Below are 16,264 nucleotides of genomic sequence, written 5' to 3' on the forward strand. Positions count from 1 at the left end.
GTGAACAATTTTAGGATGTAAACTGGAGAATTTACTTGAACAGATGGTTTCTAATGAGGTCACAAAAACAGTGGAGGGCATGTGAGTGATTTATACAATGCTGGGCATATAATCAATGTTAAATAGATACTAACTAAAAAAAACTGGGGTCGCTTGGGTGGCTCAGTCGGTCAAGTGTTCTACTTCAGCTTAGGTTAGGTCATCATCTCACGGCTTGTGAGTTTGAGCCCCGCCTCTGGCTCTGTGCTGACAGCTGAGAGCTTGGAGTCTGCTTCGGATTCTGGGTCTCCCTCTTTCTCTGCCCCTCCCCTTGTGCTCTGTCTCTCAAATATGAATAAACATTTTAAAAAATTAAAAAAAAAAGAAACAACTGGCAAGTACACAGTTTGCTAGAGGCTTAAAGGAATAACAATACAGGACTAGAAATGACCATTAATCCACTAATCAAGTAATTCATGATAGAACTAAAAGGGAAGTTATTTTTCTAATTTGCCCTGTAGTTTTGAGGGGTTTATAAGAGTAAATAAGTATAGAAATTACTCCATGAAATGTTTATATTACTTAAGAGTTCTTTGTAGCATAATGTAGCTACTGTTCTGTTTTTCCTATTTCTTTCTCTTGCATGATTATAAGAAAACCAACCTTACTTTTAAAATTTTCTTGTTGGTTCAGTAATTTTTATTTTATTCTTTTAAATGTTTATTTATTTATTTTGAAAGAGAGAGAGAGAGAGAGAGAGAGAGAGAGAGAGCACCTGAGCAGGGGAGGGGCAGAGAGAGAGGGAGAGAGAGAATCCCAAGCAAGCTCCATGCTGTCAATGCAGAGCCTTATGTGGGGCTCAATCTCATGAACCATGAGATCAGGACATGAGCCAAAATCGGGTTGGATGCTTACCCAACTGAGCCACCCAGATGTCTCTGGGTCAGTAATTTTTAAATGAATTAAAACATGTTTATACATCACTGATATCTTCTGCTTTTCTGTTAAATTGGATGTATTCTACTACAAGAGAAATTAAACTTAACAATAATTAAGAGCCATGTAGTTGAAAAATAGTAACTTTAGAATTAATACTTAGGAGTCAATGGTGCTTCTTTATAAGAAATATATATCCAAAGTGCAAACATTCTTTAGTTTATATCAAGTTATGTTATATCCAAGATAAATTAATTTAAATATTTAAGTAAATTATTAACAATGGCTATTTCATGATAATTACACTACACAGATTTTAGTTTCCCAATTTATACTTTTTTTATTGCCCAAAACTTTTACCATGAACCTCTATTCATTTTTAGAAAAAGATATATTTTATAAATATGTGTATTTTATACATCTAATGTTTATGATGTAAGTGAATTTGAAAGTGTCTTTGTAAATTTATCTTTTTATCCTGTCCATTTATCCTTTAAATGTAGTTTAAAATATTGAAGGATTATGCCCACTAGATTCTGGAAGCCCACTTAGATTTTTATAGGAAACGGAGGCCAGGGGTCACACTGAAAATTATTTATCCTTAAGTGAGAATTTATTGAGAAACAAAAATGTTTTGATTTTTGTCAGGTTTTTTTTTTTAGTTGAACGATAACACCCACAAATTTGCTAAATAAAAGAAATGTTTCAATTCTGTGTCAATAATACCAAAGATCTTGCAATGTCAGACAAAGAAATAAGGATTCAGAAAATGCCAAAGCATTACACAATTTTAAATACTGTTGTCACAAGACTGTGACTCAGCATGGGATGAAGAAATGATATGAGGGGCGCCTGGGTGGCTCAGTCGGTTAAATGACCGACTTCGGCTCAGGTCATGATCTCACGGTTTGTGAGTTCAAGCCCCGCGTCGGGCTCTGTGCCGACGGCTTGGAGCCTGGAGCCTGCTTTGGATTCTGTGTCTCCCTCTCTCTCTCTGCCCCTCCCAAGCTCACGCTCAGTTTCTCTCTATCTCTCAATAATGAATAAACATTTAAAAAAATTAAAAAAAAGAAATGATAGGAAGATCAATGTAAATTTCTTTTGACCCACTCCATATTTTTTTCTACTTATCAACCCCTTCAAAATAAGCAGTGTTTCAGAAAAGTTATTTGAATTGCCTTTTTTCAGGTGATCAATTACGGTTGCCTAAGTTGGAAATATACAAAAAAGTGGGCTCCTTTAATTTCAAAATACGTCCTCAAACACAATACTTTAAAATAATGGAGTTGCTTTCCTCCATCATTTTCTTCCTTACCTTCTTAGAGAATCTGCCCACACAAGTGGCATGATTCTAGAAAATGATTTCTTCATATTCTGTCAAATAGAAGCAGTTATACGACATTCCAGGTAATTATCTGGTAAGTGCACTGTACCAATAGATCTTTCCCCATCCTGTTAATTGCTTATTCCCTACAAATCAGACTCCCATCCATACGATAAAGAAGTTGGATTAGATAATCTTTGAAGATCTTGCTCCCCTGACTTTGACTGTATGACTCCCGATTCATCAGTAGTTTGGGGAAGACATCTGTCTGCCTCCCTCATGCCTTCCCTGCTCCATTGGATAAATTGAAACTGCAGAAAATATAGTATTAGCAAGTTCACTGCCATTTCTGTGCCTCAGTTTCCTTCTCTGTAAAATTGAAGTAACAATAATACCTCCTTATAGGGTGACATTTTGAAATAATAAAGTTAATAAGTGGGAAATTTCTTAGAGCAGTGTCTGGAAAGTATTAGACGTTTAATAACTGTTAGCCACCTTCCACAATGACTGAACGTAAGATCAAAGCCCTAGAGAAAAATGTAAGTAGACCAGATCAGAAACTGTTATCTGATACTATCCCTGCCTTCACAATATTAGGAATAACAAACTTTGGAGATGGACCCTAGTTCTTAACATAGCCCTGATACTTAAATGCAAGATTCTTCACTTCCTTGAACATTTTCTTCCTTCTTCCATAAAATGAACATTGCAGTGCCTAACTTACAGAATTACTGAGAAAGTCAAGTAAAATAATGCATATGAAGCTCAATGTTAAAAAACATACTAGTTGCTCCCGTTTCCTCCTTGCAACTTCCTGTAGTGTTATAAACGTAGGAGATACTCAGGATATTCAAGCGGTAGGAGATCCCACTAATTAAGAAGTTAAGTTCTAGAGCTATATAAAATAAGATATAGGACTTGGCTCCAAAATTCATGGAAAAATCTTGGGAAAAATATGTAACCTCATTTCCTTCATTCACAAAATGAGTAATACTGTAACTCTGAGGTCTATTGTAAAGATTTGATGAGTTTATTTATGTAAAAGCTTAGTACAGAACTTGGCATGTAAAAATTAGATATTTGATGAATATTGTTAGCATTAATATTTTCATTTTTGCCATTTCAGTGGACATAAATATAAATTAAGAATAATAAGTCAGATTATGATTCTTATTACAAATTGTGAATAGCTTATTAAAAGCACATATTTCAACACGGGTAAATGAAGGTTAAGTAGATTAGACATAGCATAGTTTCCCTGCCATAAACAATCTGTTTTTTTTCTTACCTGAGGGCTGGGGTTTCTCACATCAGGATTAACATTCCCATAACATTAAATACAAAATCCTTCCCACCTTGTCAGCTGACCTTCAACCCAGAAACCTGAAGGTCAACTTCTCACTCACTACAGTCATTTAATGCTTCTATTTTCTTTCCTTTGGATTCATCAACCTTCTCTAAATTACATGGATGTTCAATTCCCCTTTCACCTCAAAAAAAATGTCTGTATTAAACCTGGACAAAAAGAAATGTACCCCTTAGATATTATACAATGGAGCAGGTTGATTGAAAATTTTGCCATACACTTTTGCTTCTTCAGTCTTAGAATCATATGGGTATTTTAGTGTTTAATCATTTTATATTCAGCTCCTTTACTGAACTTCTGTCCAGGGACCTCCTAAGCCAGTAAACCCCTCTCCATATTCAATTATCCTCGACTATGGAATATCAAGGGATAATGAATAACTACATTCATGATATTCTAAATGAGGCCAAACAGATAAACCCACAAATACTTTGATAGCTGTTGAGGATGCGGCACTAATGACTAGAGCATCCGACACGCATATCTTCAGCCCACATAGCTACCGTGTGTTATAGATGGAAAACAAGGCGGAACTTTCCCCAGATCGTAGAGGTTGTATTTTCAATGGTTATGGAAGTTTTCCCATGCAAAGATTTCTTAAAAACATCAGATACAAATTGCATTTGGAATGACTGGCGTATTCTTTTGAATTAGAATGACTGGCCTCTTTATGAGCTGGATTTAACTTACCAGCTGCTTCGCTCAACAGACAGATTTCTTGTAAGCTGAGGCTTCACGCCTAAGATAAAATTGGAAGAGAAAAAAATTAACGTTGCTTTGCAATAATAAATCTTAATTGCATGCAGTCTTATGGCATACAGTCTTATGAAGGAACTCTTGTGATATATCAACAAGAGAGATACCATTGTAAACTGAGCCAGATTTGAGATCTTTGCAAATTATTTTTTCATTTCTGAAAAAGAAATGTGTCTCTCTGACATTCATCTTACCTTCTAAAAACTTACATATATACTAAGTATATATATACTTTTTGATATTTATATATTAATGTATTTTTATATATTATATATAATGTATATATAATGTATATATACATTATATATATATATATTTGATATAGATATCGAATTGGTATTTAAAGCAAATTTTGAGAAAACATGTTATATAGAATAGCTCTCAACATCTCTGAGGGTTTACAAGTTTCCCATCAGTATACTTTGCCACCAATATAAACCATTGCTTAAATTTCTCTCTAGTAACAAAGTTAATAATTATATTTCCCTAATGCATAGTATCCAAAGCACTGAGATTAGATGTGGGACACGGGACTAGAAGGAAACGTCGAATGCAATGTTCGTATGTCAGTACAGGGCAGAAGTGGGTGACTGAGGGAATAGGAGAGCTAAAATGAGAAGCACCAGAGAGCCTTATGACCCAGATGAAAAGTACAGACTGTAGACCAAGGTTAAAGAGTTATTTTTTTTTCCCCAGAAAAACAAGCCTATTAAGGTGTTGGGATTTCTAACTGATGCTTGGAAAAGACTCCTTTCCTTTGCCACTATTCTTTCATGAAGCTTGTCTGCTCCCATGGGTTCTCTTGCTTGGTGTGCATGTAGCTTAGAAGTTTATCTCTGTATGACAACCTCCTTTATTAAATTAAATTCTTTTATATTGTTATATGATTATATTATTAAAATTTCACATATGTGTATTTTTGAAAACACAGAAGAATGTTATAATAAATAAGATGGTTTCCTCAATTTCTTCATTTAAAAAATATTTACTGTCACCGGGGTACCTGGGCGACTCGGTTGGTTGAGTGTTCAACTTTGGCTCTGGTCATGATCTCATGATTCATGAGTTCAAGCCCCAAATGGGGTTTACTACTGTCAGCACAGAGCCTGCTTAGGATCCTCTGTCCCTGTCTCTCTGTCCCTCCCTGCTTTCACCCTCTCAAAAATATTATGGAAAGAGCCTAAATGTCCATCAAATGATGAATGGATAAAGAAGATGTGGTTTATACATACAATGGAATACTACTTGGCAGTGAGAAAGAATGAAATCCTGCCTTTTGCAACAACGTGGATGGAACTGGAAGGTATTATGCTGAGTAAAATAAGTCAGTCAGAGAAGGACAGATATCATATGGTTTCACTCACATGTGGATCTTGAGAAACTTAAGAGAGGACTGTGGGGGAAGAGAAGGAGAAAAAAAATAGTTACAAACAGAGAGGGAGAGAGGCAAACCATAAGAGACTCTTAAATACAGACAACAAACTGAGGGTCGATGGCGGGAAGGGGGGTGGAGGAGAGAGGAAAATAGGTGATGGGCATTGAGGAGGGCGCTTGTTGGGATGAGCACCGGGTGTTGTATGTAATTAAGCTAATTTGACAATCAATTATATTCATAATAAATTAAAAAAAATACGTTTACTGTCACCTACATCTAAAAAGTGTGAGTTGGATAAAATTCAGCATAAAGAATGCATATATTGGTGGACAAGACAGTCTCTGACTTTAAGGAGGCTAGAGACTAAAAGAAGAGGCAGATAATAAACCAGACAAATATATGATTACAAACAGCATATTCAAAAGCAAAGAACAGGGAACTGCTAGTCTTTTTTTTCAAACATATGGAAACTTTATTAAACAGTAAATCTTTAACTTTTCTATGTTATTTGGCTACTGCAACTTGGTTGTCTATTGAATTTGCATTGAAGTAATTCTACAAGACAATTGTGTTTTCTCATCTTTTTTACATCTAAAAAGTCTTGTCTTTCTATCTGTTCTAAAACTGCGAAGACACGATTAAATTAACAAAAAATTTACTTTCTCCTTACCGTCTGCTTGAAAGCTTAATAGAAATTGTCATTATTATTGAAATTGTTTTAAACAGCACATGTTTAGGAATGCATCTATTTTTATAGATTGCTTTTTACATTTTAACAATATTTTAAGACATCTGCATGCTCCAAATATTAATGTTCATGTTTTCTTCCTCATTTCAAGAAAGTTACGTTCAGTGGGAAATTCCTCTAATCTATTTGTGTTCTGAAAGTAACGAAAGAAAGAGTTACAATTGTATTAGTATGTCTCAATTTCTATTTTTGAAATATTAATTATAATCTACACTATGTAGGAAACAGGTGTATGTTTGGGAGAAGGTGGGAGGATCTAAACTCAGACTGCCTGGTTTCTTTCTTTCTTTCTTTCCTTTTTTTTTTTTTTTTTTAATTTATTTATCTATTTTGAGAGAGAAACAGAGCATGAGCAATGGATGGGAAGAGAGCGAGAGAGACAGAGAGAGACAGAGAGACACACAGAGAGAATCCCAAGCAGGCTTTGTGCTGCCAGCATGGAGCCTGATACAGGGTGTGACCCCACAAGCCAGGAGATCAAGACCTTAGTCAAAGTCAAGAGCCAGACGCCCCTCAGACTGCCTGGTTTAAGGATCACATGTTCGACTGGTTCTGAGAGACTTTACTGTAGGCTTAAAATAATAAATGGATTTGACATCATAGTAAAATATTTTAAAACTCTACAATACGCAGAGGCTGGTAAACATAGCCTACATTTGTATCACCCCAGACTCCTTGATGATAGGATTAAATTCTCAGTTTCTTCCAGTTTATTTCAACGCTCTAAGTTTACCAGGTGTTACATTGTTAAAACGCCTTCTTTGTTTGCCAATTTAGCCTGTAGTCTCTTCCTTTCAAGCTGAAAGTTTCCTGGAGAACATTTTAAACATGTCCATATGCTCCACCCGTAAAAAAGGCATCTTATAAAATTACAATATTAGGCTTTCAGCCCAGAAACAATTTATCTCATACGTAGCTTTATTTATTTTTTATTTGTTGAGAGAGAGAAACAGAGTACTAGCAGGGGAGGGGCGGGGGGGGGCACACAGAATCTGAAGTAGGCTCCAGGCTCTGAGCTCTTTGCACAGACCCTAAGGCAGGGCTGGAACTCACAAACCACAAGATCATGACCTGAGCTGAAGTCGGATGCTTAACCAACTAAGCCACCCAGGTACCCATAACTTTCTCTAAAGCAACCAATGGCTGCAATGATTTCATGAAGCATGCCCCAAACTGGGAATTAAAGATAATTTGTTTGCTATTAATTTAGTAAGATAGATGCTAAACTTCTGCAAGACAGCTTGATTCATCTATAAAATGGAGTAGATTATACTTCTATAAAATGGAAAATGGGAAAAATGGTAAAAATATCTAGAATTAATAAGAAAATTGGTAAGGTAGCTAAATCTAAGATATGTATACACAAAATAAATAGATTGTATTTAATCTAGGAATAAAAATAGAGAAATAGAAAAATTATTCACAATAATGAGAAAACAATGTTATTTACAAATACATTTTACTAAGAAACTCTGGATCAATAGGAATAAAATCACATGACCTTAAGTAAAGCCATATAATAAACACTGACAGAATCAGATCTCAAAGATTTAGATCAGGAGATATCATAAAAATAGCCATTTCCTGAATTAATATATAAATGTAATTATGTTTTCCATTAACATCCAAGGATATTTTTGTTTTCGTTTTGATAACATAATCCTAAGGTTTCTGAAGAAGGATAAGTGCTCAAACAGGGGCAAAACCCAAAAACAAAAAACCCCAAACCCAGATCTCTATTAGTTGAAATTTCCCTCAGTTAATTGGGAACTATTCCCAACTGTTAATAGAAAACAGGTTAGGAACTTAAGCAAGTATTTTTTAATGTAGTAATAAGTCAATAAAAACAGCATATGTGCACAAAGATCGTACTTAAAACCACGATGTAGTTGATTGAACGATGTAGTTGCTGATCTAGTTGGGACCCACAATCCTTCTAGATTCTTGCTCCACCATGTTTTTTGTGAAGCACTTGTCCCTCTGGTTGCAAAACGGCTGCTCCCCCTATAGCTTTGGAAGATGCCATCTCTATTTACAGGCTAACAAAAAAGTTTAAGTTCAACAAGGTATAATACATTTGTCATAAATCCCATAGATTTGAAGCTGGCCCTAACTGGAAGGCTCACTGAGTCGAATAGCGGTTTTCATAATATGGATGTCAAATAATGTGCAATTTACACATGAATCAATATATTTCGTTTCTAAACATGAAAACAAAATAAGTCCACTCTGTGAGGAAAAAAAAAACAAAACAGCACCAGTGGGGCACCTGGGTGGCTCAGTCGGTTGAGCGTCTGACTTCGGCTCAGGTTATGATCTCACAGTCTGTGAGTTCGAGCCCAGCTTCGGGCTCTGTGCTGACAGCTTGGAGCCTGGAGCCTGCTTCGGATTCTGTGTCTCCCTCTCTCTCTGTCCCTCCCCCGCTCATGCTCTGTCTCTCTCTGTCTCAAAAATAAATAAACGTTAAAAAAAATTTTTTTGGGGCGCCTGGGTGGCGCAGTCGGTTAAGCGTCCGACTTCAGCCAGGTCACGATCTCGCGGTCCGTGAGTTCGAGCCCCACGTCGGGCTCTGGGCTGATGGCTCAGAGCCTGGAGCCTGTTTCCGATTCTGTGTCTCCCTCTCTCTCTGCCCCTCGCCCGTTCGTGCTCTGTCTCTCTCTGTCCCAAAAATAAATAAACGTTGAAAAAAAAAATTTTTTTTTAATAAAAATTAAAAAAAAAAAACTAGCACCAAAGACAAGCTGTGTTAACTTTTGACAACTGTTCAGTCGTATTCACAATGGATACTGTAGAAGAGAATTTTAGGGGCTAATATGTAATTACATATACACATACACACAGCCCTCACATTCTATTGAACATTTTTTCTCAGCTATTCTGTCTGTGTGCGCATTTGCATATTTTTCTTTTTTACCTTTTTAATTGTAATGGCTTTGCAACATTTCTCTCCTTGTCTGTTTGGTTTTGTCCTAGAAACTTGAGGGTTGGAAGTTTCTTTCCCATAAATGTGAAGATATAAAAACTGCTTCTCTTTGAGTTTATAGCTCTTGGCTCATCCCCCAGAGGCCATATATTTCAAAATGAACTTAAAAAAAAACACATTTAGTTTTTAGAGAAGAGGTGTGAGTGGGGGAGAGGGGCAGAAGGAGAGAGAAAGAATCCCAAGCAGCCTCCATGCTCAGTGCAGAGCCAGATGCAGGACTTGATCTCATGACTCTGGGATCACGACTTGAGCCTAAATCAAGAGTTGGACACTCGACTGACTGAGCCACCCAGGTGTCCCCTGAAATGAACCTTTAACTGGCTATACTTTCTAAGCATCTGACAGGAAAGCTCACAGTAGCATCTGAAGAAGAGTATTTTTGTATAGACTTCACAGACCCAGGTGACACAGGAATGAAATGAAAAGGGAACTGACTTGTGTAATTTTCAACTACCCAGAAAATGTTTCATTCTGCTGTTCATCCTTGAAAGGAGTTTATGTCATAACCATCCGTATGATCCATATAACTCAGCATCTTCATAGAAATGCCAATTCAAGGCTATTAAAAGACTTCATGGATTTACTAGATTGTTCTTAAAAATCAAAAGGTTTTAGCTAATATTTCTGAAGGATTCTTTCTAACAGATAAAGGATATTGTCTGAAAAGATGCCATGGCCATCCCATCCCAGGCTGTGTTTTAAAAAAAAGTAAAAAAAAAAAAAAAACATGGTGTCAAGTCACAACAAAGAAGTTTTCAGATGTGTTACAATGGAATTCTTTTGTTTTTAATTAATTAATTAATTTATTTATTTATTTATTTATTTTTGGCTAAATGAATACACTGGCTAAAATCCAGTTTGAAAACCTCATGTCATACCTGGGGGATGTGTTTGGCGATGGGGGAAATGCATAAGTGTAAAACTCTTTTCTTTTTGCTTGTTTATTTATTTAGGGCGCATGAGCAGGGAAGGGGCAGAGACAGAGGGAGAGAGAGAATCCCCAGCAGGCTCTGTGGTGCCAGTGCAGAGCCCGACATGGGGCTCGATCCCACAAATTGGGAGATCATTACCTGAGCCGAACTCAAGAGTTGGATGCTTAACCGACTGAGCCACCCAGGTACCCCCAATTTTTTCTTTAAATAGGCCTAGCCTATCAGGAACCAGCAATAACATGCAGCTTGCTTTTTTGGTTGTACAATTAAATACTCGCTTTTGCTTGGAGGCGACATTATGCTGCGAAGTATTTTAATACCAGTAACAGTATATACTATGAACTGCATTTCTGTTAGAAATTAGCATGATGATAGACATATTAAAAACACCCAAAACAAACCATAAGAGAGCAATAGTTAAAACATAACATTTATAAATAGCAAAACCACCAAATAAAGTATATATTGTATAGATTTACTTATGAACAAATACATTGTGCATCTAGGGACAAAAAAATGTGTTTTATGTCACATAACATCTGAACATTAGAAATGAAGATACTTATAATCCTCTAAAAGCCTTGTCGTTTTCCCCCACTTAACATTCCCTTAAATGTATATACGTTAAAACAGTGATATTGGCAAAACTATCACCTCTTTAAGTGTAATGTTTTCACTTCCCCAGCAGGGTACATTGGCCTGTAGAACAGTTAAGTAAGAGAGCAGGCACTTGTTCTAACTATAGGCTTATGTTCATGTTTCAGGAAGGAAGAAGGGGAAAGGAAAGAAAACAAAAATGTCAAGATGTAAAACTTTCCCAGAATTCCCCAGGAAGCTCCCATTTAGTTTTCGTGGACGATGGCTGCATCACTGGTTGACCTAGTTAGAAGAGAGACTGGGGAACCACCAGCATGAACAATCTCAGAGCTCTGATAGAAATTTTTTTAAAAAGGAGAAATCTAGGTAGGCATCTGGAAACATCTGAAATAGTATACACAATAAGAACCCTGAAAGGGCATTTGCTTTCTCAGATTATCAGTTCAATAAGGAATTGGTTTTAGGAAGGACAAATACTTTTTGGAAGAAGATTTGGAACCCAGAAAAATTTCTTAATATATATAAAGAATGTATTACATGATAAATATATAGTTCTATTAATAGGCTCCCTTCTTTTAGGTTATATTCTCTGTCAGAGTGATTTTTCCCAGTATATGTATTTAGCGTTTATTCATTCCACAATATGTGTTGGTTATTTGTTATGTACTAGCCGTTATTCTAGGAACAAAGTGAAAACAAAACAAAACAAATAAGCAAACAAACAAAAACAAAAAACACAGATACCCTGGCTTCATTGAGCTTGCATTTAATTGAGACAGCCACTAAATAAAGTAATAGGTTAAATGCTAATAAGTATTTAGTATTAATGTGTAATAGGTTAAATACGAATAAGTGTAAAGATTAAATAGAACAATGAAGAGAGATAAAAAGAGTCTGGGTATAGATGTGAATGTGTGTGGAAATTTTAAAGAGGTTGACCAGCCCATAGACTGATGAATGGATAAAGATGAGGTATGTATGTATGTATATATATATACATATATATATGTATATGTATATATACACATATACATATATATCACATATACATATATATATATGTATTACTGAGCTATAAAAAAGAATGAAACCTTGTCATTTGCAATGACATGGATGGAGCTAGAGAGTATAATGTTAAGTGAAGTCAGTCAGTCAGAGAATGAGAAATACCATGTGATTTCACTCCTATGTGGAATTTAAGAAAGTATTGAAACTATTTAAAACCACTAGATTATGTGAAACGACCAAAATAGAAAACAAAAGAGTTCTAAGGCCTGAGCCCTGTGACAGTCTGACACAGAGTTTAGTGAGAAGAACAAGTTCAATGAAGAGAAACTGAGACATAGTTTTTACATGCATGGACAACCAGAACTATGATGACCCCAAGGCCAAGTCAAAATGTCTCAGGGTAAAAAGAGAGATCAACTCTGTGAAATTCCAGATACATCAACGTAAAAACCATTGACAGTCCTGCAAAGGACAGTTTCAGTGAAGGAAGAGAGGAGGTAATCTGATTTGAGAAACTAAATAAACCTGAGCATAGGGAAATTATATACAGTGAGTACAAGATGAGAAAAAAAAATGAGAATTGGGGACATGGGGAAGAAAAATAAAGGACAAAAGAGGATTTTGTTTGTTTGTTTCATTTATTTTTATTGTTACTCTAAGTAGGCTCGTGCATACCTGTTCAAGCCCTACTCTGGAGTTCTGGTAGAAATGTCAAGAATTACACAAAGAACAACTAAGAACGTATGTTAGCGTATTTTTCAAGAATTTTAAGTATGCGATATTTTCACTTCCATTTTTTGGGTATTTTAAATGGAGTCACAACAATAGGCTATTCTCCTCTTTATGTTCTTCTCCCATTTTAGGAAAGCCTCAGCAATAATAACCCATCTTTATTTAGCATGTCTCCTGTATCAGCCCGAAACAAATTCTGCCAAGCATTCACGTGAGAAGAGTTTCTAAAAGAACTTGAGAGTTTCTCCTCTGTTCTAATTAATTATCCAGTGGCCTGATTTTAATCCTAGCCATTTTTTTTCTTTTTTTAAAATTTTTTAATGTTTATTTATTTTTGAGAGAGACAGAGCTTGAGTCGGGGCAGGGCAGAGAGAGAGAGAGAGACACAGAATCCAAAGCAGGCTCCAGGCTCCAAGCTGACAGCACAGAGCCTGAGGTGGGGCTTGAACTCGAGAACCTCAAGAGCCGTGAGATCATGACCTGAGCCAAAGTCAGACTTTTAACCAACTGAGCCATCTGGGCACCCCTCATCCTACCCATTTCTGATTTGAGGCAAATTTTAATTTTCTCCAGGGTGACTTTTCAATTACCACTGAAAACAAAAACAAAACAAAACCCGCCTTTAACTTTTACGGTGCTGAAGAGTGCACCATTGGATGTAAGTGTTGTTTTTCTACCTGCCCATTCTGAGAATGATGTAATTTCACCAGTAACAGGAATGTGACATTCATGTGAGTGTTCCCTAACTTTTCCTATCCTCATACCTCACGTCTCCAGAGAAAAGTCATTTAACAGAATGGTTGCTTTTCTGATGCTGAACAGGGGATAGGGCCAACAACAACAAAAAAAAAACCTCATCTTTTTGAGCGCTGTCTGTCAGTGTTTCAGCCCTTCACTTATCACCCTCAGAAGACTGTTGTTATTTCCATGTTATAGATGATTTCTTGGGCATAGGTGTTAGTCCTCACAGTGGATACCCAATTCTGGGTCTAGAATTCACGTCTTAATCAACGCACCAGAAGGGGCTAGAATTAGCTAGGGAGGTGCAGTTAGTTAACCTGTGAACAGAGCTGGAGAGGAAGGGCCTTAGAACAAACGAAAAGGTTTTGACGTGGGGCTTGGGATGGACTGCTGGTTTGGGGGCATGTGAAATGCTCTAAAATGCCACTGGCTACAAAATGATCGGAGTAGATTTTTTTTTTTTTTTGAGGACTACTGTTATGGTACGTCAATTAGATCTTTCAGGATATTAAGAAAATTCTTCAGACATTTTTGGTGCAAAAAAGTGTTTTTATTAAAGCATGGGGGCAGGACCTGTGGGCAGAAAGGGCTGCACTGGGGTTGTGAGGGGTAACTGAGTATGTAAGACTTTCAATCCTGTGGAGGGGAGGGTGATGTTAGGGTTCCAGAAGATTGAGTCTATAGGTTTCTGGGGGCCTGGTTATTGATAAGATGGTTTTTTTCTGGCAAATCATTAAGACAGTTGTAAACTGGTGGAGGCTCATGGCCATCATGACTGCCATCTGTATCAGTTAGCCATTTATTTTCTTGTTTTTCCCTTTCCTTTATTCTTGGGTAGCCAGGAGTGCCTGAAGAATCTCGTGGGGTTGAGGGGAATGAGAAGTGGGGGGTGGAGAAATTGCCCAGGTTTTAACTCGCGTTTGCCCTCAGCTTGCCTTTTGCTTCCTCATCACAAGTAAAAGATGAGAGTTTTTTTTTTTAAGGCATTGTTTTGGTGGCTAGAATTGGCTTTATTGAATATAGCCATATCCAAAAATGAGCTACATGGGTTTGTAGTGTTCATATGTGTGACACTGCTTGGGTCGTCTGCTAATAAATACCTAGGTTAGTTGCACAGACAAAGGATCAACAGGGGCAAAGGAGATATAAGTAAGAAAACTAGAAAAGAAAGCATAGCAGAGAGGAGCCTGGGTAAATCTAAGGAATCCCAATATTTTGTTCATATTTGGGGCTATATCATGTGGCTACAAACAAGATACCCAGGCGAGCATTGCGCATCTGAAAGGTTTCTGAGTGGAGAAGTCATGTATTCAACAAGTTCCGTGGTGAAAATCAGGCATGCCTTTCAGCTTCTGTCCTCACTTCCCATGACATAGCCCCAGAGTTTCTTTACGGTGTTCTTCATCCCCATGTTTCTTAGTGCATCTATGAGAGGGTTGAGCACGGGGGCAATGACAGTATAGAAAAGAGCAAACACTTTGTCCTCTGGTAAGGTCGTTGCTGGTCGAATGTAAATAAAGACTAAAGGAGCAAAAAAGAGAACCACCACGATGATGTGGGAACTGCATGTGGAAAGGGCTTTGTGGCGATTCTCCGCGGAGTAGGACCTGACAATATATAGGATCATAGCATAGGATACCAGCGAGACCACGAAAGTCACCAGACCCATCAGTCCTGAGTTGGCAACCGCCAGGGAGACCTATTCTGCTCGTGTCCACGCAGGCCATCTTCAGCAAAGGATACACATCGCAGAAGACGTGATCTATTTCACTGGGGTCACAGTAGGGTAAGACAATGGCGAGGAGAAACTGACCAAAAAGGAATGTAGGAACCCACCCGCACACGAAGCCGCGAGCATGGCATTGCACTTCCACTCATGATGACTGCACAGTGCAGGGGCCTGCAGATGGCCACGTGTCGGTCATAGGCCATCCCGGTGAGGACAAAGACCTCGATTTCCCCAAAGAAGTGCACGGTGAAGAGCTGTGTCGTACAGCCACTGTGGGAAATGACCTTCTTTTCTGTCAGCAAGTCAATGATGAACGTGGGGGTCACAGTGGAGGTGTAGAAAAGGTCTGCCAGGGATAGGAAACTCGGGAAGAAATACACAGGGTGGTCAATAAGTTGACTGCAGGTGAGAGAAATCACGACAGGAAGGTTGCCAATCAAGATGGCAATGTAACAAAACAAGAACAGTAAAAAGCAGAAGACTTCTATTTCTTTTTTCTGAGAAAGTCCTAAAAGAGTAAATTCTATGATGTTATTCCTATTTTCCATGATCCAGACCAGTTTGTAGCTACCTGCAATTAGATAAATTATTAATTCTTGTGATATATATTTAAATATGATGATCCATATGATTCGTTGGTAAGGAGCTGGTTATAATGGAAAGCATTCGAAGGTTGATGAAAATAGAAATGTAATTGTTATCCGTGAAGGTTTTTCTGCAGGCCTTTTTGTTCCTTTCTTGAAAACATTAGTTAGTGATAAACATCTTAGGTGCCTGAAATGAGGACTAACTTTGTAAAATATAGGGTGTTTGTGTTACCATTCTGTTAACATGTATTATAAAACATAACTGGATATTATGCCTCAATAGAATTACAAAAAAGGTATTTTTAGAGAAAGAAAAAAGATATCTCTTGGCTGTTCTCATTCTTCATTATTGCAAAAATACACATGCAAATGAAACATTGAGTGAAAACGAAAAACTGCAAATATATATAGTATAATAAGTGGATAATATTAGATGTGAAAAATTTCTTGCCATATGTCCCGTGTGGAAAG

At 37.1% G+C, this 16,264-nt stretch overlaps 1 pseudogene; it reads right to left on the bottom strand.

Moving 5' to 3' along the window:
- Positions 1–14,822: 14,822 nt before the first annotated feature.
- Positions 14,823–15,754, bottom strand: LOC124504638 (olfactory receptor 4P4-like; annotated as a pseudogene).
- Between the last annotated feature and the right edge of the window lie 510 nt (positions 15,755–16,264).

The sequence above is a fragment of the Lynx rufus genome, unplaced genomic scaffold (genome assembly GCF_022079265.1).
Source record: "Lynx rufus isolate CCGP_SWC_20201006 ecotype Redwood Valley unplaced genomic scaffold, mLynRuf1.p SCAF_9, whole genome shotgun sequence".
Lineage (NCBI taxonomy): Eukaryota > Metazoa > Chordata > Mammalia > Carnivora > Felidae > Lynx > Lynx rufus.